The sequence below is a fragment of the Pelodiscus sinensis genome, chromosome 1, assembly GCF_049634645.1.
Source record: "Pelodiscus sinensis isolate JC-2024 chromosome 1, ASM4963464v1, whole genome shotgun sequence".
Classification (NCBI taxonomy): domain Eukaryota; kingdom Metazoa; phylum Chordata; order Testudines; family Trionychidae; genus Pelodiscus; species Pelodiscus sinensis.
Genome location: NC_134711.1, coordinates 61,454,159 through 61,471,395, shown reverse-complemented (window position 1 = coordinate 61,471,395; position 17,237 = coordinate 61,454,159). Strand labels below are relative to the sequence as shown.

Here is a 17,237-nt window from a genome sequence, read left to right as displayed (position 1 = left end):
GCATGATAGTCATTTCTGGAGCCCTAGAGCCTCAAATTAAGAGTGCCTTTTTATCATGGACATTTCATCTGCCCTTCATCTTACCCCTAATCCATCTTCTCTTTGCAGCCTGTGTGTGTGTCGGTGTTGAAAGATAATAACAAAGCAGGAGTCATAAAGGAGACACTGAGATATGAACTCAATGCTAGGGTTCAAGCCACATCTATAAGGACAACTTTCAAGCAAAATGCATCTCTTTCTAGTAATCCCTAAATATTTCTCCTCGCACTTTAGTGAGACTGATTTTTATGTACTAGGATACAGTTTTCAAACATATCTATGCACACGAACAGGCCTGTGGCTTTGAGCTTCCCATTTCATCTGTGTTTGCTGTAGCTGAAATTACATTTTTTTTTTTGCATTATGCTGATATGTGAAAAATACATAAAAACCAGATGGCCCAAATCATGACCCAGGCAGTGAGCAGCTGCAGAACCCAGGCAGAGTTTCAGATTCCAACCGGGCTCCACCACTGCTGCACAGCATGACTTAGAGCCAGGTATAGATGGGGTGAGCAGCTGCAGCAGACAGAGGGGTCTATTGAGTCATTCTGTGGCTGTCCTGCCCATTATGTCCCCAGGGGCAGAATGCATGACTCCTCCCCCCACATGTGACAGTGGGAATGCTAAGGAATAATATCAATGAGAGGAGATCCTTGTCCCAATGTCCCAATGCGGGGGAGAGGGAAATGGCTGATAATGCCAAAATTCACGGCTAGGGAGGTCTGGGTGAAACACACTGTCCGCCCAGAACAATCTTCAACAGAGGACACAGCCAAGCCTCCCCACCCATATCCCCACTGGATAACAATTATCAGGAGTTTGGACTGAGCTGCCCCTGACCTGGCTCTGTCTGACTCCCCACTGATGGCTACTTTGCAGCAGCTCTAAGAAAATCTTGTAGAGGAGGCAAGACATTCGTTGCATGGGCGTCCCGCCTCTCCTCTGCAATTTTGTCAGACCTGTGCTCAGCTCCTCCTTCCAGGAGCAAGGAAAGGAGATGTGTACCACATGTGTACCACTATTATAGGCAGAGCTACTAGCCTCACCTATTATTATGGTTGCCCGACATTTCCCACTTTGAGACCATGATTTCAGTTGCTTATAAATTTGCCAGACTTCCCCTGTTCAGGCTGAAATTTTCCAAACTGGGTATCTGACATAGGCTGAATTTTTGGGGGAAATTCTACCCAAAACAGTACAGCTGTTTGCTAGCATGAGACTGGGGGAAATCTGTTGGTGTTGCGTATTAAAAAAAAAGGTGCCTTTTTCTTTGGAAAGCTCTAGCTGGAAAGCTTTTTCTTTGGAGCTGGGATGTGAAATTTGGAAGGAGGTGGCCTGACATGGAGCTTAAGGAGCAAAGAATTGGAGCAGAACCTGGTAGTGGGTAGATATTAGGACTAAGGGTACGTCTAGACTACATGCCTCTGGCGACAGAGGCATGTAGATTAGGCTACCCGACAGAGTAAAATGAAGCGGCGATTTAAATAATCGCTGCTTCATTTAAATTTACATGGCTGCCGCGTTGAGCCGACAAACAGCTAATCAGCTGTTTGTCGGCTCAGCGCGATAGTCTGGACGCTCCCCTGCCGACATCAAAGGGAGTTGTCATGTAAACTCAACGCGGCAGCCATGTAAATTTAAATGAAGCGGCGATTATTTAAATCGCCGCTTCATTTTACTCTGTCGGGTAGCCTAATCTACATGCCTCTGTCGCCAGAGGCATGTAGTCTAGACGTACCCTAACTGGGCATGGACGTACCCTAAACTGAGCCTGGTTTCACGAGGCTTACCTGTGCCGATGAAGAAAGGCTTCTTTGTCGGCGCGTTGCGTCCAGACTGCCCCGATCTGCCGACAAACAGCTGATCGGCAGATCGGGGCAGCCATTTAAATTTAAATGAAGCCGCGATTATTTTAATCGCGGCTTCATTTCCCTCTTCCGATCTGGCTAATCTACATGCCTCCATCGAAGGAGGCATGTAGTCTAGACACACCCTATATCTGCTAGCTGAAGAAGGAAAAGGGGATGGTGAGACAGGCAGCCTGGGCCAGGAGGAACTGAGTTTAGATGAGAAACCATAGGGATGGGACTGTGAGTGGCAGGGCAAGGGGAGTGGGAGCAAATGAGGGAGGAGAAAGAAGGTGATGGGAGGTAAGACAGATGTGATAAAGATCTGGGGCATGGGAGGAGAACTAGGACTGCCTGGGCAAAGAGATCGGGACAAGGAGATGTCACACAAATGACAACCTGCGTAACTCATTGCCAGGGAATGTTGTAAAGGCCAAATGTATAAGTGGGGTCAAAAAAAAGAATTAGAGACATTCATAAAGGATAGGTTCATCAGTTGATATTAGCTCTATGTGTCCCTAAACCTCTGATTGCCAGAAGATAGGCCTGGAGAACAGGGAATGGATCACATGATAAATTGCCCTGTTCTGTTCACTCCCACTGAAGCATTTGGCATCGGCCATGGTCAGAATACAAGATACTGGGCTGAACTGACTTTTGGTCTGACCCAGTGTGGCCGTTCTTATGTTCTTAAGGTGCAAGAGAGGATGAATCTGTATGCTAGGAGACTAGAAGGAGGACTGGTGCAGACTGAAGGAGTGGGAATGGGGAATACTGGGATGGGAAGGCTGGGTCAAGGTGAGAGTAGGACTTATTGGGCAAGAAGTCTGAGATTGTGATCAGGAGACAAGGGGACTGGCTACGTGAGATGAATGAGAGTGGGACAAGACAGTGATGTGGTAAAAAAAATAAGACTACAGTGGGGACAAGTCAGAAGGGACTGAGCTAAAAAGGGCCAGCCTAAGGGGAATGGTAGGAAGAGTTTTTGCAAGCAAAAGCAAACTCTCCTCCAGACCCTGCAATGGAACTCCAAAATCCCCAAATCTCAGCATTCCTCTGAAGTCAACAAATATCTGACCAACCCACTACTAAAATGACCCTTCACCCTCAACATGTTTTTTACCATGCCACTTTCTTCTTCCTAAAGTGACTCCTTCCCCATCAGCAATTTTTGAGTCATCGTTACCAAATGTCCACATCCCTTCTATCCTTTTAGCTATCAGCAGAAAAAAACCAATCTCAAATTATTTTTCAGAGAAATGCATGCCATTTTGAATACAATTTTGTCTCACTCCGTTCTTTGTTGCCTTTCCCCCACAACTCTATTATAAACTCCAAGAGCCTGAATCTCTGTTGTTCTGAACCTATTCTAGTAATTGCAATCAGTGCAAAGTGGGCAGAAAACTTGACCTAATCAGAATGGTACTAGTTTTGTACACTTGCCTTGCACTGGTGTCATTTGTCAATGGCTCAAGGTGCAAAGCAGCGGAGAGCTGAGCTCCAAATATGGGCTGGAGTTGATACCAAATGACAGCCAAATCCTGAAGTCAGGTAAGCCTACAGACTCAGGGGCCTCTGGGCAAGGTAGCAGGGAGGCCTGACTCCATGGTCCTGGAAGGGGTAGGTCCTTAGGCAGAAGGGGCAGAGCTGGGGCAGCCAGCCCTTAATGCCAAATGGATTGTATTCCCCTCCCCAGCACCATCGTTGTAGCTCAGCACCCAGGGTTTTGAAGTAGCGGCGTCGGTGGCCAGGAACCCAAGATCCCTTTGAATCACTCAGCCCTGAGACAGTTGCTCCTTTCCCCCCACTCTGTGTGAAGTGTTTAGTTTTTACTCAGGAAATCTATTGATTTTAATAAACAACAAACAACCAAAAGCCCTACAAATTCTAGTGTAATATCCAAAATGCTACCACTTACTCTAATGTTACCAGAGGGTTTTAATTACCAATTGTATTTCTATAAGCACTGTGCCCCCAATCCACATTCCAAATGACAGCGCTCTGTTTTACCTCGGAAAACCTAGTTTCATTCCACACCCTCCCAGTTCAGTCAGGGTTCCCTCATCTTCAGCCTTGATTTATAAAAATGTTGAATACCTTCCATCTAACCCTTCCTTTGCTTCTACCAATGTCTCTATCACCCATTGCACCAAACTGAACGGTCCGCCTCAGTCTGGAGCAGCTCAGAGCACTCCCTGATCCTGTGGGTGGTCTGATGTGCTAAACCCCCAAGCTGACAGCTTGAATTCAGCTATAGATAGCAACAGGCACAACAGGAGAAGAAAGGGAAGGTTAGATTTATTCTATCTAACGTTTTGCTAAATCAGCCATGGAAAGGAACACAGAATGAGGAAGAGATTGGGGGGTGGGAAGGGCAGCTAGAGAGAAATTCTTCTTTTCATTCATGAACAAAGACATATGGAAGTTAAAGCCAGAGATATGCACATTACTAAGGGATAGCAGAGGGGGGAATTTTATTTTTATGGATACTATAAATGTTATAGTTTCCCTTCTAGTATAATAGGCAGAGTGCCTCATTTTCCTCAGGAATAATTCTCTTCCCCGCATTGAGACCCATGGCTCAGCCTGAGCCTTCTGTCTCATGGTTTATTCCCTCGCAAATCAGATTATTGCCTTGTAAAACAGAGCACCCCTCCCATTTTCCCTTTAATGATAGAATAACAATTACTGCAAGCACACACACACACACACACACACATACACACACACACAACCATCTTAGTCCAGCAGAGTTCAGTCTGAGAGCAAACGGCTCAGCTCTGCTGTACTTTTGAAGGCAGGATGCATTTATTTGTATTGCATTTGATGATGAGTTCCAATTATCTTTGCAGAACTTTAAATGGAGAGTTAAGTGTCTGATTAAGGAAAATAATGAGCTCTGGGTTACTTGTTCATGTGAGCGAGACTTAGGGAAATGTCCAGATATGAACCAAAACAAGAAACATGCTCCTCCACCTTGGAACACACGTGCAGTTTCTCCAGGAGAAAAACACCCTGAGTTAGAGCCTCAGTTGGTGTAAATCAACATAGCTCCAGTGCCTATAGAGGAGGGATGTGAGTTTATACCTCAGGAGGATCTGCCCTCCTATTATTTGCAAACCCAGTGAAATTAGATTTGCAACAAGTGGTTGTATATGAAGACGTATTGGCTACCCACATATTATTGCACATAATGGACCAGATTACAAAGGAGGCACAATAAAATTTGCTGCTATCCTGAAGGGTTAGGGTTAGGGTTAGGGTTAGGGTTGCCAATTTTGGTTGGACATGTTCTTTGAGGTTTCATCACATGCCATTGTAACCCCCAAGGAGATTGCTTGGATTCCCGGGGCCTTGTCTGCTGGCAGCTCAGGGAGAGGCACTCTGAGTTTGCCTTGGCTCTCCCTCCCTACCAGGGCCAGAGTCTGCCCGGCAACCCAGGGGGAAGGAGAGACCATTGTTGAGGGGAGTCTGGAGCCAGCCAGGGGAAGGGGAGGACTGGCTGTGTGGGAGCTAGTAAGCCCCAGGCCTGCATGCAGGGTTCCCCCTGAGAACTAGCCTCTAGGGACCTGAAGGCAGGATCCCTCAGCTGGGTTTATGTCTCCACTGTTGATTCCCAGTTGTGGAGTTTGCTGGGAGGCTTCCCCAGCCAGGCTGAGTAGGCTCCAGCTCCCTGGGTGAAAGGAGTCACCGCATGGTCAGCTCGGCTCTAGCAGCAAGTTCCGGGCTGCTGCCTGCTGTGTGGGTCTGGAGGCTGGCCTGGGAGGCTGTAGTTTTGAATTTTGGTGCAGTTGTGTGGTCTGCATCTTGAGCCCTGCACCCCTTCGCGGTGAGGGGAAATTCTGGGACGGAAGCAGCCTGGTTCCTGCTTGAAGAGGACCCCTGTGAGAAGAGAGCAGCCCTTTGCAGAGACTGAGTCATCTCTCAACCTGAGGCTCATTCATGGAGTGTGTGAGTGCACCAATTTTTAGTAAGTCAGGGAATTTGTTTGGGGATTTTATTACCTGCAGCATATTAAACTGTGGAGGGATTTGCTGCCTTCTCCCATTTGTGAGTCCTTTGGGCTGTACTGGACCTAGTCAGCTCCACTGCTAAACCACTGCAGAGAAGGATTGTGTGGTCAACAGTCATCAAGGGCCCCAACAAAGTACGCGTACCAACGGGACACTAACCTCACAGTTGCTGGGCACCAGTGACCCTAAAAATAGTGTTTTACCCTGTTCTATTTAATATAAGTGTGTTTATTATAGTGTATGTGTTTGTGTTATTTTCTGGGAGTCTCCAACTATCTGGCAAATACGTGGGGATTATCCTGGGCTAGAATTTTCCTCCCAAGCTGCCCTGGTGACCCTGCTAGGAAGGAGTGAGGGGGGTGGAGGCACCGCCAAGTACATCAATCAGAAAGAATAAAATTGAGTGGGTGGCGGGATCCAGAAGAACCCAGACCTATCCATCCAAACCTGAAAGGAGATTGGCTTTAAAAGAAGGTAACCAGGTGGAGAGGGGGCGCTACACCATAATTTAAGATGAATCTTTAATTCCTGTAGGCTCCAGGACAATTCTGGACCTCTGCAATCCTAGGTAAAGGGGTCTTGTATCCACTTCATAAGCCTTAGAGAAACATCTGTGATGAACTTTCATGTCCTGAGATTATGATGTTTTATTTTTTTTTAAATGGTGCCATTCGCCTGCTTAGCTATTAGATGGAGACTCCCTGGAAAAGTATGGAAAAATAGTGCAGATTCATTAAGGGCCCATTCAAAAGCCAATTGAAATCTTTCCACTGAGTTCAGTGGGCTTGGGATGAGTGTAAGGCAGTGTTTCTTAAACTATGTTCTATGGCACAGCAGTGTGCCAGGAGGCAGTCAGAGGTGTGCCACGGTCAACAACAAAATTCAAAATGGCCTCCCTTAAAAGGGCAGGCAACCTTTTTTTCTCAATAACTTTTCCCCGACCCTCTTCCCCCACCTTTTTTTTTTCTCAACAAAAAATCCTTGGTTTTCCTGATAAAAAAAATGTTTTTGTTTAGTGTTCCTCGGTCTTAAAAAGTTTAAGAAACATTGGTGTAAGAAGACAGAAATTTCCTGTCCTAGTCACTCAGCCTGCAGGGGAGAAAAGAACTGGAGAAAGAATCCAAAGATTCCCACAGATAAGTAGTAGCAAAGAGTTGGAGCTGTGGCGGAATCAAAAACAAGGCTAGTTATTATAGGCCCATACGTAGTGGGGATGCAAAGGGTGCGAAAGCACCCCCTTGTAAACATTCTCTGGCTCGTCAGGGGAAGGCAGGAACAGCCTGCTACCTGAGCCTCTCTCCCCCATGATTTGGTTGGATGGAGGAAGGCTGGGACTGATTTTCCCGCCTCCTTGGGAGACCTTTCGGGGTGCATTCACACTCTTGTGGTCCACATTTACAAAAAAAGCACCCCCCCCCAGAAATTCCTGCATACAGGCCTGCATTGGATAAAAGGAAGTTTGAGGCTCTTTGACAAAGCCAAATAGAAGCAATCATGAGAAGAAAGCAAACCACAAAATTCTTGACCTCACTGAGACACCAAGAACTTCCTGATGGAGGAAAGGAATGCCCTAACAGAAACAAGCATTGCCTCCTAATTCCTCAGAACCCAAATTCATCACAAAAGGTACCTCAGTCACTGTGGAATAAGTAAAAAGGTTTCAAGGTAAAAAGCTTAATGTGAAATACCTGTCTGGAAGACAGAGAGTGAAAGGAAGTTGGTATATTACTACAGGCTACATTTGGGAAAAGTTAGGAGCGAGATAAATTTAGCCAAAATGCTCCTCTTCAGCAGCAAAACAGTGGAAACATCATTCCCTAGCTGGAAGAGAATCCTCACCATCATCCAGGGGCTGTAAAAGGATGGAGAAAGAGAAGGAAGAAAGGAACATTCTCCAAATTTCCCCATTGCTGTCTAAGATTCAAATTTTGACTTGTGAGGCAGGAAATACTATTCTTGAGAGACTGGGAGGGTTGAAGCTGGGTCTTGCAACAGAAAAGAGACGGAAGGTCTCTTAACACATAAAGGCTTTTCTTCCATATGTAGCTTCAGAAAATATATGAAAGTTGTCTTCTTTCTTATGCAAAAGATTCATTTCCTATGTCAGTTCAAAGCCTGTGTTAGGTAACTCATCTGAGGGAGGCTCTGATTTCCAGAGACTGATTGGGAACACACCCTCTCACAATTTTGGCCTCCCAGCTGTGTGGGGAATGTTTGACAGAGTAATGACTCACAGAAGAAAGAGCATGGTCTTCCTAACAGGCAGAACCAAACCTGGGACCGCTGTACACGAGTCTCTACCACTTGAGCTAAATGCCTCCTCCCTTTTAGCTAGGGCTGTAGTACAGTAAACTCATTCTTTCTCTCTGTAAGTGGTCTAAGTGCCACTACATGGGATAGCATATCACACCCAATATGTGTGTGGGTTATGCTAGCACTTTAGTAAAAGTCTATTTAACGCTCAAAGGTAGAAGGTTAAAGGGTCAAATCTTTAAACTTTCACAGAATTTGTGTCAATTCTCGTTCAAGCAAAATTTCTATTGTGTCAAATCTTGATGTCTTTCCTCTGGAGTTTTGCCTGAGAAATGACAAAGTGAAAACTAAATATGGATTTCAAGAACTGGCACTCTAATTATTATTGTTATTGCTGTTGTTGTTACAGCAGCTACAACAAAACAACAACAATAATTTTGTTTTTATAAGAATGAATATGAAAAAGGCACTCTACTGCTGATGAAAAAGAAAGAAAATATTATCAAAATGAAATGTTCAGAATAAGTCTGGTAGCATTTACTTCTCAATCTAGTCTTACTTAATTATAAGCAAGCCATCAGAAATGCTTTTGAGATATATGAAAACTGTTCTTTCAAACACTACGACCTAAAGTGAAGGATCAATCACATGAGCAAATTCATTCTCTTCTTTGTGATGTATTCTGTACCGCACAATGAATTATTCACATACTGAACCTACACAATTGGCAGATAACACCAGCCACAAACACATGACCAGGGTTCTAGCAAAGGCTTCAAACATCTGAGCTTTGACTCTTGTTTGCCATTGTTACCCTGGTGTTGTGAACAGAGAAGCAACAGCCAGTATTCTGAGAAGTTCAGCTATTCCATAGTAGGCACCACATTCCAATGTAAGAATCCTATTAAACCACTTGCTTTCATAATACGACATCCAGAGCAGAGTCCCCATTTTAAAAAAGGGACTTCCCTTTCCTTCAGTTGTGTGTGTGCAAATAAAAAGGAATAATGATCACACTTAAAACATGAAGTGTGATTGACAGAATAGCTACCAAGTGCTTTACAGATGTTAACTAATGAATCCTCACTGTACCTCAGTGCTTTAGTCTAAATATCATCATCCCCATCTTACAGATAAGGAAACTGACACCTAACATTTCAGTAACTTGTTCACAGTCACATGCCAAGCAAAGCAGGGGAGCCAGAGTCCAGCAGAAAGTAGGGCAGAGAATGAAAAGAAACCAGGAAATAGGATGATTTTAATTTCTTACTGTTGCCAACAACATTCATAAGAGAAGAAAACAGTTAATAAGAAAAAAACTGATTTTTATTGTTGACCTGAATGCTTAACCCCCACCTCCCCCCAAGAGCAAAAATTAGGGATGTTAACTTGGAAGAATACCAGTAAGCATGAGGCTTATTGGGATGCTTACCTAACTGGCCTTGTCAGCTCTATCGTTTAACCGGTTAACTGTTTAAACTTCCCTATCTCAGATCACAGTGAAAATATCATATGAAGACTAATACTGACCTAGTATTATTTTACCCTGTGAGCAAGCACTGTCATGGCCATATGGAGGGGAGAGGATCCCAGATGGGATCAAGAAGTGGCCCAGAAGACCATCTTGTTCCTCCGAAAGCTTCCACACTCTGAAAGAGTTTGAGCACATCTGTTCTATAGCTAGCCCCACAGACCCATCCTAGATAACTTTTCCAGATGGGACAGACCTATGACTGCATCTGGTGCAACATATGACTACAAAACAACATTATATGAAAATTCACAGCACATACCACATCTAGTAAATGAAAGCAGAATAGCGCAAGAAAGTGCAACATCAAAAGTGGCCTCCCAAAGGATGCTGCCAAAGTGTGTAATCTTCCTGTGGGAAATTTATTGCACAGAGACCAACATCAAATTCCCCAGTGGTTTTTACCATATGAAGTTATGTACCAGATGAAGTTGGTAGCCCCCCACTGTGTATTGTGTCCAACATCCAGTCTCACCCTCTGTGCAACAGGATTCTAAAGGGCTCTGTACTCATTACATGACAAAAAGCTCAGTTCTAGGAAGGTAGGGATGTGGGCAAGGCAGAAGAACATGCTTCTGTATAATATATGTAGTCCAAAGGTACTGCAATGATGAGAAAGGAAAGTGAAATCTGTTCTCTGGTATTAGGTTAACTAAAAGGCAATTGACTTTTAGCTCATGTGATAGAGTCACATGGCTTTAGCCATCGCTCTCAAGGTCCCAGGTTCAATCCCACCTGTCAATGCCCCAGGATTCATTGCTTTTATGAGGGAGCACTAGAAGATGTTTTGCCTGTCACAGAGCAGCTCCATAACCATTCTTCAGTCAAGGAAGTAGATTCCTCCCCTCCCTTGTGTAGCTATCCAGCACCTGGCTTAGTTTCTCCTCTGGAGAATCAAAAGGTTTGTTTTCAGAAGAATGGATTCCCTTTAAGAGGAGAAAATGTATGTCTGCCAATAAACAATATGTGGGCACAAATTTGGAGCTTGGAGGGGCAAATAGAGTTCCACCCATAATCCATTCCTTGAATGCTAAGCTTCTGTGCGCAAAGAAAGGAAAGGTGATGTCCCACAAACATGTATGTGCTCTTGCTCGTTTCGGCTTTCACTAGACTAGGACAAAACTCTGCTATTTTCAACATCTGAAAAGAAGTTTTTGAGGTGTTTTCTTTTCTGTTGGCTAAATGCTGAGGTAAAATTACTTCAAGTATTGCCTAGAATTTGGCTCTGAGCACGTTGAAATGTTTGTGGGAAGTTTGCATACTGGGGCCCAGCAAAGCTTTGTACAAGCCGATGCAAGCGATACACCAGTTGCCATGATACTGTACATGTTGATGTCTATTGACTGGCCCAAATGCAAGTCTCATTTGAGTGCACAAAGCACTTGTTGTACCTGGCTCTGGGCAGGGTAGCTTTGTGGTGACTCAGTCAGATATTTTAGTAAGTTAGTTGGCCGTATTTCTGCTGTCGAAGAGAGGTTGTCTTTGCTTTTCTGACTGCCCCTTTCTAAAAGTATGCTCTCTTAATCAGCCAGCGTATACTTATTCATGAAAGATAGTGCTTCTCTACACTTCTCCATCTCACTTCTCCACAAGCCATGCGTGGATACTGTCTAGCCTGCTCTTAAGCCAGCTCTGACATTTCAAAGATGCATTGTCACACCACTGCAACATGTGGAGGGACAAGGGTAACATACTCTGAAGTCCTTGCTCTAGAGCTACTGTGTTCAGTGCTCCCTGAGGGAAGTGAATGGGTGCATCACCAGACAGGCTGTGATTGGTTGTGCCTTGAGAGCCACAGTCCTTCCGAGTTCCTCCATGTGCTGTGTGAGGCCATACACGGCACCATACTTTAGGGCCATGACAAACACATTCATACCCAGCCAGCTCTTCTGGGCATTGTGGAGGGAACTATGGGGTACTCCTTGGCTTCCTCAGGACAGTGAGCAACCCTAAAAACACTAGATCAGTCTCTATATTTGCAGGTGTGCAGAAACTGTGATTATATCCACCCCTTTCTCAAAGAGCACAGGGTCAGGGGGAGCAATTGGCCAGTGCTCTTCGCATTCTACCACCTTCCCTTCCCAGTGATCCCTTCGTAAGGCCCAGGTTCAATCTGTCACTCAGCCCTTCCTCAGGAACACCTTCCGTTGCCTTTGCTGAGGTTTTGGCCTAAGGAGAGGAGTGAGGACCACGAGGGCTTGGTTCATAACTGTCAGAGATGGGGAAGCCATACTGAGGTAAGTCAGCAAAACAAGTAGCTGGATTCTCACCTGAAGTTTCACTTTTTCTGTGCTTATAGCCAGCAGAGGAGAGCAGATGGCATAGATGGTGTGGATGTGGGAAGACACACACAGTTCATGGCCCAAAGTGTCTGCATTCTGCTGACAGAACATGCTTACATTAACACACAGAAGAAATGATGCTTTTTTTTTAATGCACAGCGAGTAATTCTGAGCAATTCCCCCATTTGTGCCGGCATTGTTTACAGAGCCATTTAGCTGTTTATGCCAACATGGACATATTGTACAGGTACAAACTAGGTTCCTAAATATGAGAATTCAGCCCATCCAGGTTTCTTGTCTACCTCCTATCCGTTGAAGATTTGTCCATTTAATATAGTATCCAGGGCCCAATTTAGGTGAGTTTCAACAGCCTCAAGTTCCAGGGCTTTAAACAGGCTGTATGGTCCCAAGTAATAATCACTCAGCCTTAATGCTGAGTATTTCATATTTTTCTCACTGGGGGAATCCTTCCTTTCAGTTGGGAAACTGCAGTCCCTACTGAACCAAACACCTTAGCTTTGTCTCTGCATTGCTATTTCGGGATACTGGAAGTGTCTAAGGAACGCATCTGCTATTTTGAATTTTTTTTGAAATAACAGACGTGCTGTTTTGCCATCCCTGTAAACCTTGTTCTACTAGGAATAAAGGATGGCTTGAAAGAGCACTTTATTTTGAAATTTGGCACCGTGTAGACATGCCAAATTTCAAAATAACCTCTTTCAAAATTAAATTGAAAAAAGATATGCAATTTGCGTAGCGCAAATTGTGTATCTGTTTTTTATTTTAGAGTGCAGTCTAGACATAGCCTGTGTGACCAAAAACACCCTTACATTCACACCCTATACATTATCATAACAATCTTTGTGGAAAATAGGCCTGGTGAGCAGTGTTCCCTCTTTCCCTCTAAGATTTTTCATCCATGAGCAGACTGAGTTTTGTCTTGTGCACCAATATTGAGGTCGTGTGCGCTTGTTCAGATGTGTGCCACTGTTGTACCCACCAGTTACTAACAAAAATGTTATGGAAGAAAGAATACTAAAACAGCCCTTTCCCAGTCACAAAGAATAAAAAGAGCTATTACATCAGCACTTTCTCCCATGCATCTTTATTATTATGGCTGACTCTTAGTGCCAATGTACCTTCTTTGTCCTGCAATGTGCTTATTGACCACCCCGGCACGATGTGATTTGTCACCACATAAACAACACGGAAGGCCTGACAGTCATTCGGAAGGAAATGGGGGCTTCTTAACAAATGAGCCTGTAAATAATGAATTGTGATGGTTGCAGCAGGTACAAGAACAATCCCATTTCAATTGTTTAACTATAAAAAATGTAGTTAAGATCAGATGGCTGAAACATGGAAGGAAGATGGAACTAAACATTGCTAAAATACAGAAGTTATCAAAGCCCAGGCCAAAAGAGATCTCAGCTGGAAAAAAAAACTTGGTCAAAGCTTAAATATAAAAATAAATAGCAATTTAGAAATGTAAGGAACTTAAATAAGTCATTTATTCATAACTTGCAATGTACACACACGACCCCCAAAGCTCTTTAAATGTCTAAAATCATTTTAAAAACAAAAAAGTTCAAAACTTCAGCAAGTAAAAGGTAAGCCAAGAAAGTTTAAACCTGTATTCTCTCATAATAAACACAGCAAGGGACCTCAAATTTTCAAAAAATACTTAAAAAAAATTATATATATATATATATATATATATATAATCCATTTAAATATCTTATTCAAAGTTGCAAAACTTACAACTACTCTTTATCTGGCAGTGAGCATCTACTGACATCCTTAACTTTGTTAGTTAACTCTTCAAGTGCCCTGATGCTTTCACGAAGTTTAACTTTTTTTCCTTAAGTGATTTATATTAAATATAAAATAAGTGAAAATAAAAAAAGAAACCCAAAATAAACACCCTAAATCCTTTTGCCAATATTAAAACAACTAAAACAATACAAATTATCATTAAAGTAAAAATTTAAAAATAATTATAAGTATTCCTATAAAATAAAAATATAATACTTAAAATCTTTTAAAAGCTCAAAAAAGGCCATCAGCTGGGTGATTTAAAAACAAATACCAACCTAGCACATAGGCGCGCGCGCACACACACACACACACACACACACATCAATATCAAATAATACAGCCCAACTATTAAAATCCTGTTCAAAATAGGGATGTGAATGGTTAACATCACCGTTACTGGGTGAGACTTACTACTTACAGTCAACTGGCCGGCTGCTCCAGCTCTGTGGGACCTGCAGTGCCACAGGCAGAGACACTCCAGTCTGGCAGAATCAACTCCCACCCCAGCTGGGGCTGCTCTAGTGGCTGCCACCTGCTACATGGCTTCTGGTTCTGGCCCCGGTTGGGGCCACTGGAGGAGCAGCCACCTGCCAGGTGTCTTGGGCTTGCTCTGAAGGAGCAGCCACCCGTGACATGTCTCAGGATCTGGCCCCAGCCAGGGCCGCTGGAGGAGCAGCCACCCGTGATGTGGCCCACAGCTCCAGCCCTGGGGAAGGGCTGAAGCTAGGGCCAGGGCTGTGTGGTGGCTGCCCTGCTGCTCCTGGGGTGGGACCGCCACCCACCATGTGGCCCCACTCCAGATCAGCTGAGCAGCTACTGCGTGGCTCTTCTGAGGAGGTAGGTAGGAGGTAAATTATTGGTGTGCACCCGCACAGGCATGCACCTTAGAGGGAACCCTGCTTGTGAGGTATAATTTAAAAACTAACATCATCTTCTGTAATGTATGTACAAACTGCATATAAAGAATTATGAACAAAGTTGAAATGATGACTAATTGTTTACCAAATTGTGCAGCAGAAAAGCAGGAGCCAAGAGGCCATAGCCCTCCCTCATTTTGAAAGTGGATGGGCCTGACCGCCCTGTCCCCCCCTACCTTCTGAGGCCCTGCCCTCAGCCAGGCCAGAAGCTGGAACCCAGCCCAAGTAAGAGCATCCAGGGAAACTGGGCAGTTGTGGGGAGCTGTGGACTTTCCACCTCATGCGGTGAGGGGGGGACCAAAAGCAGGCCCCCAGCCCATGTTCTCCTTGGCCAGGCAGGCAACTGTGGGGAGCCATGGACCCTCCACCTTCTCTGGGCACAAATCCCAAGGAGCAGGGACACTGGTTGGGGATTACTCTCTGTCCCCTATTCAGACAAATGGAGGGGTTCAAGCTCCCTGAACAAGCTCCAGCTTCCGGCTTGGTGGGGGTGGAGTCTCTGGAGAAAGAGGAGAGGCAGGGTGGGACCATGCAGGGGGAAGGGCCTAATTTCCCCCCCCACACACACACACTTTTAGGCTGAATCCATTGCCCCTATTATCAGACAAATCTGGGAAGGAGGTGAACCTGTTTCTCAAAGACAAAGGGCAAGCCTATACCTCTTGCTTGGTCTCATTACAATTGCTTGGCAATCACCCATCAGGTGGTCATTCTTTGACAATAGAAAGGGGAAAGAAACAGAACAAACTGCATTTGAGCAAATAACAACATGGAACCTCTTTCACTATGAGACTCTATGTCTATGTCCTCACAGCTGAAGTGAAATTTGTGTAGGACTATCCCTTTGGCTGTTTGTGAGTGGTCCTGGGCTGGAAGCTACAACATCATAGCACTGTAAGGTAGCCAGAGTTACTGGACAAGCAGTGACACATTCTTTCACTGGTCTGGATTGCACCCTGAGATACGACACCCTGCTCCATACTTTCACCAGTTTGCCAAAGTGGAATAGTGCAACACCAGCGTTCAATATTACATCTTGCTTTAAATATCCCTTTTGCCTCTGTTCAGCACATACTGTGCGTAATTAGCCAAGTCTTTTCTTGCTCTTTCTTCTGTATCACTTTAATGTCTCCATTTCAGTGTTCACTGATGAACACAATGGGCTAAAATTGAAGAGAATTTAAGGTAAATTTTAAAATTCTCTTTGAATAGAAGGGCTCCTGCCCCTTACAGGAATATGTTAGCCTTCCATATGGAGTAATCTTCTTAACTCTCAGCCATGGAGCTCCTAAGTCTAAGACCTATTGTATGAATAATCTGCCTTTCAAACCCCCTGCTGTTTTCCTTTATTTCATTCTTTATTGCATATGTATTTCTAAAAGACAATTCCAGGGAGGGATCCATTGTAAATGTGGTGTTCTTTAATATTACCAGAATTCTAATTCTCCACATTTAGGTAGCTCTTCTTGCTCATCCAGACACATTACCACTGATGAGGGAAAGACGACTTCAGCTCACAAAAAAAAAAACGCTTCCAAAAAAACAACACCCCTCACCTCCCAAAAAACCTCTCTCGTCTTAGATTATGAGCTCTGAGGGAACATGTCTTACAATATCTGTCTGTTGTCTTCTCTAAGATTATAAACTCTTTGGGGCAGAAACCCGTCTCTTTTTTTTTGCACAGCACCTAGCACTGTATGGTTCTGGACTGTGACTCAAGCTACTGGATGATGTGGTATATAAAATACTAATAATTTTATTTCACTTAGTACAAACAGTTGTTTAGAGCAGGGGGTTTCAAACTTTGGGCTGCAGCTCATCAGGGTAAGCCACTGGTGGGCCATAAGATACTTTGTTTACTTGAATGTCAGCAGGCACAGTAGCTTCTAGCTCCCAGTGGCTGCGGTTCTCTGTTCCCAGCCAAGGAAGGGGCAGGAAGCCATAGGATGGCCCACGCTGCTTCCTGAAGCTCCCATTGGCCAAGAATGACGAACTGCAGCCACAAGTGTGAGTGGCTGTGCCTGTGGATGCTCAAGTATAAAGACTGCTTGAAGGCCTGCTAGCATCTTGCCTTGATGAGCCATTTGAAACCCCTGGGCTAGAGGACAGAGCGCTGAACTAGGGAATCTTTTCTGAGGTTTAAATCCTGTACTGCCACCTATATGATGCATGCGCTTGGGAAGCAATGTCTCCCTTTCCCCAGTGGCCCTTTGTCTGCAGTGTCTTCAGAGCTGGGACCAAATCTCACTAGCTGGGCAGCTGAGAGACTTGGAAAGATAGAACAGACCAGTCCTGTGTGCCTGGAAGGGGCAGGGCCTCAGGAAGAAGAGGCGGGGCTGAGGCAAGCCTGGAGTGCACCACCTGGGGCCCTGAGGAGATTCAAAAAGCCTGGGATTCCATCTACCGTTGCTGCTGCTGTAGTGGCAGCAGCAGCCAAAAGCCCCAGCAGAGCCAAAAGCAGAGCCAATCATCTCTGTGTATTATGATCACTAAACTAACAAAGCAATTCAGCTGCTATGCAATGGGTGCTCTTCT

The 17,237-nt window shown here is 44.5% G+C and overlaps 1 long non-coding RNA gene across 4 annotated transcripts in view; it reads right to left on the bottom strand.

Annotated features, from left to right (window-relative positions):
* The window catches only part of LOC142829753 (uncharacterized), a 126,014-nt gene that overhangs the window by 24,049 nt on the left and 84,728 nt on the right, over positions 1–17,237 (bottom strand). For 2 of the 4 annotated variants that reach the window (XR_012904498.1, XR_012904501.1), the window contains exon 4: positions 11,956–12,063. The exons of the other annotated variants lie outside the window; for them this stretch is intronic. This is a non-coding gene — a long non-coding RNA (uncharacterized LOC142829753). The remainder of the gene's footprint in view (positions 1–11,955; positions 12,064–17,237) is intronic. 4 annotated transcript variants of the gene reach the window in all.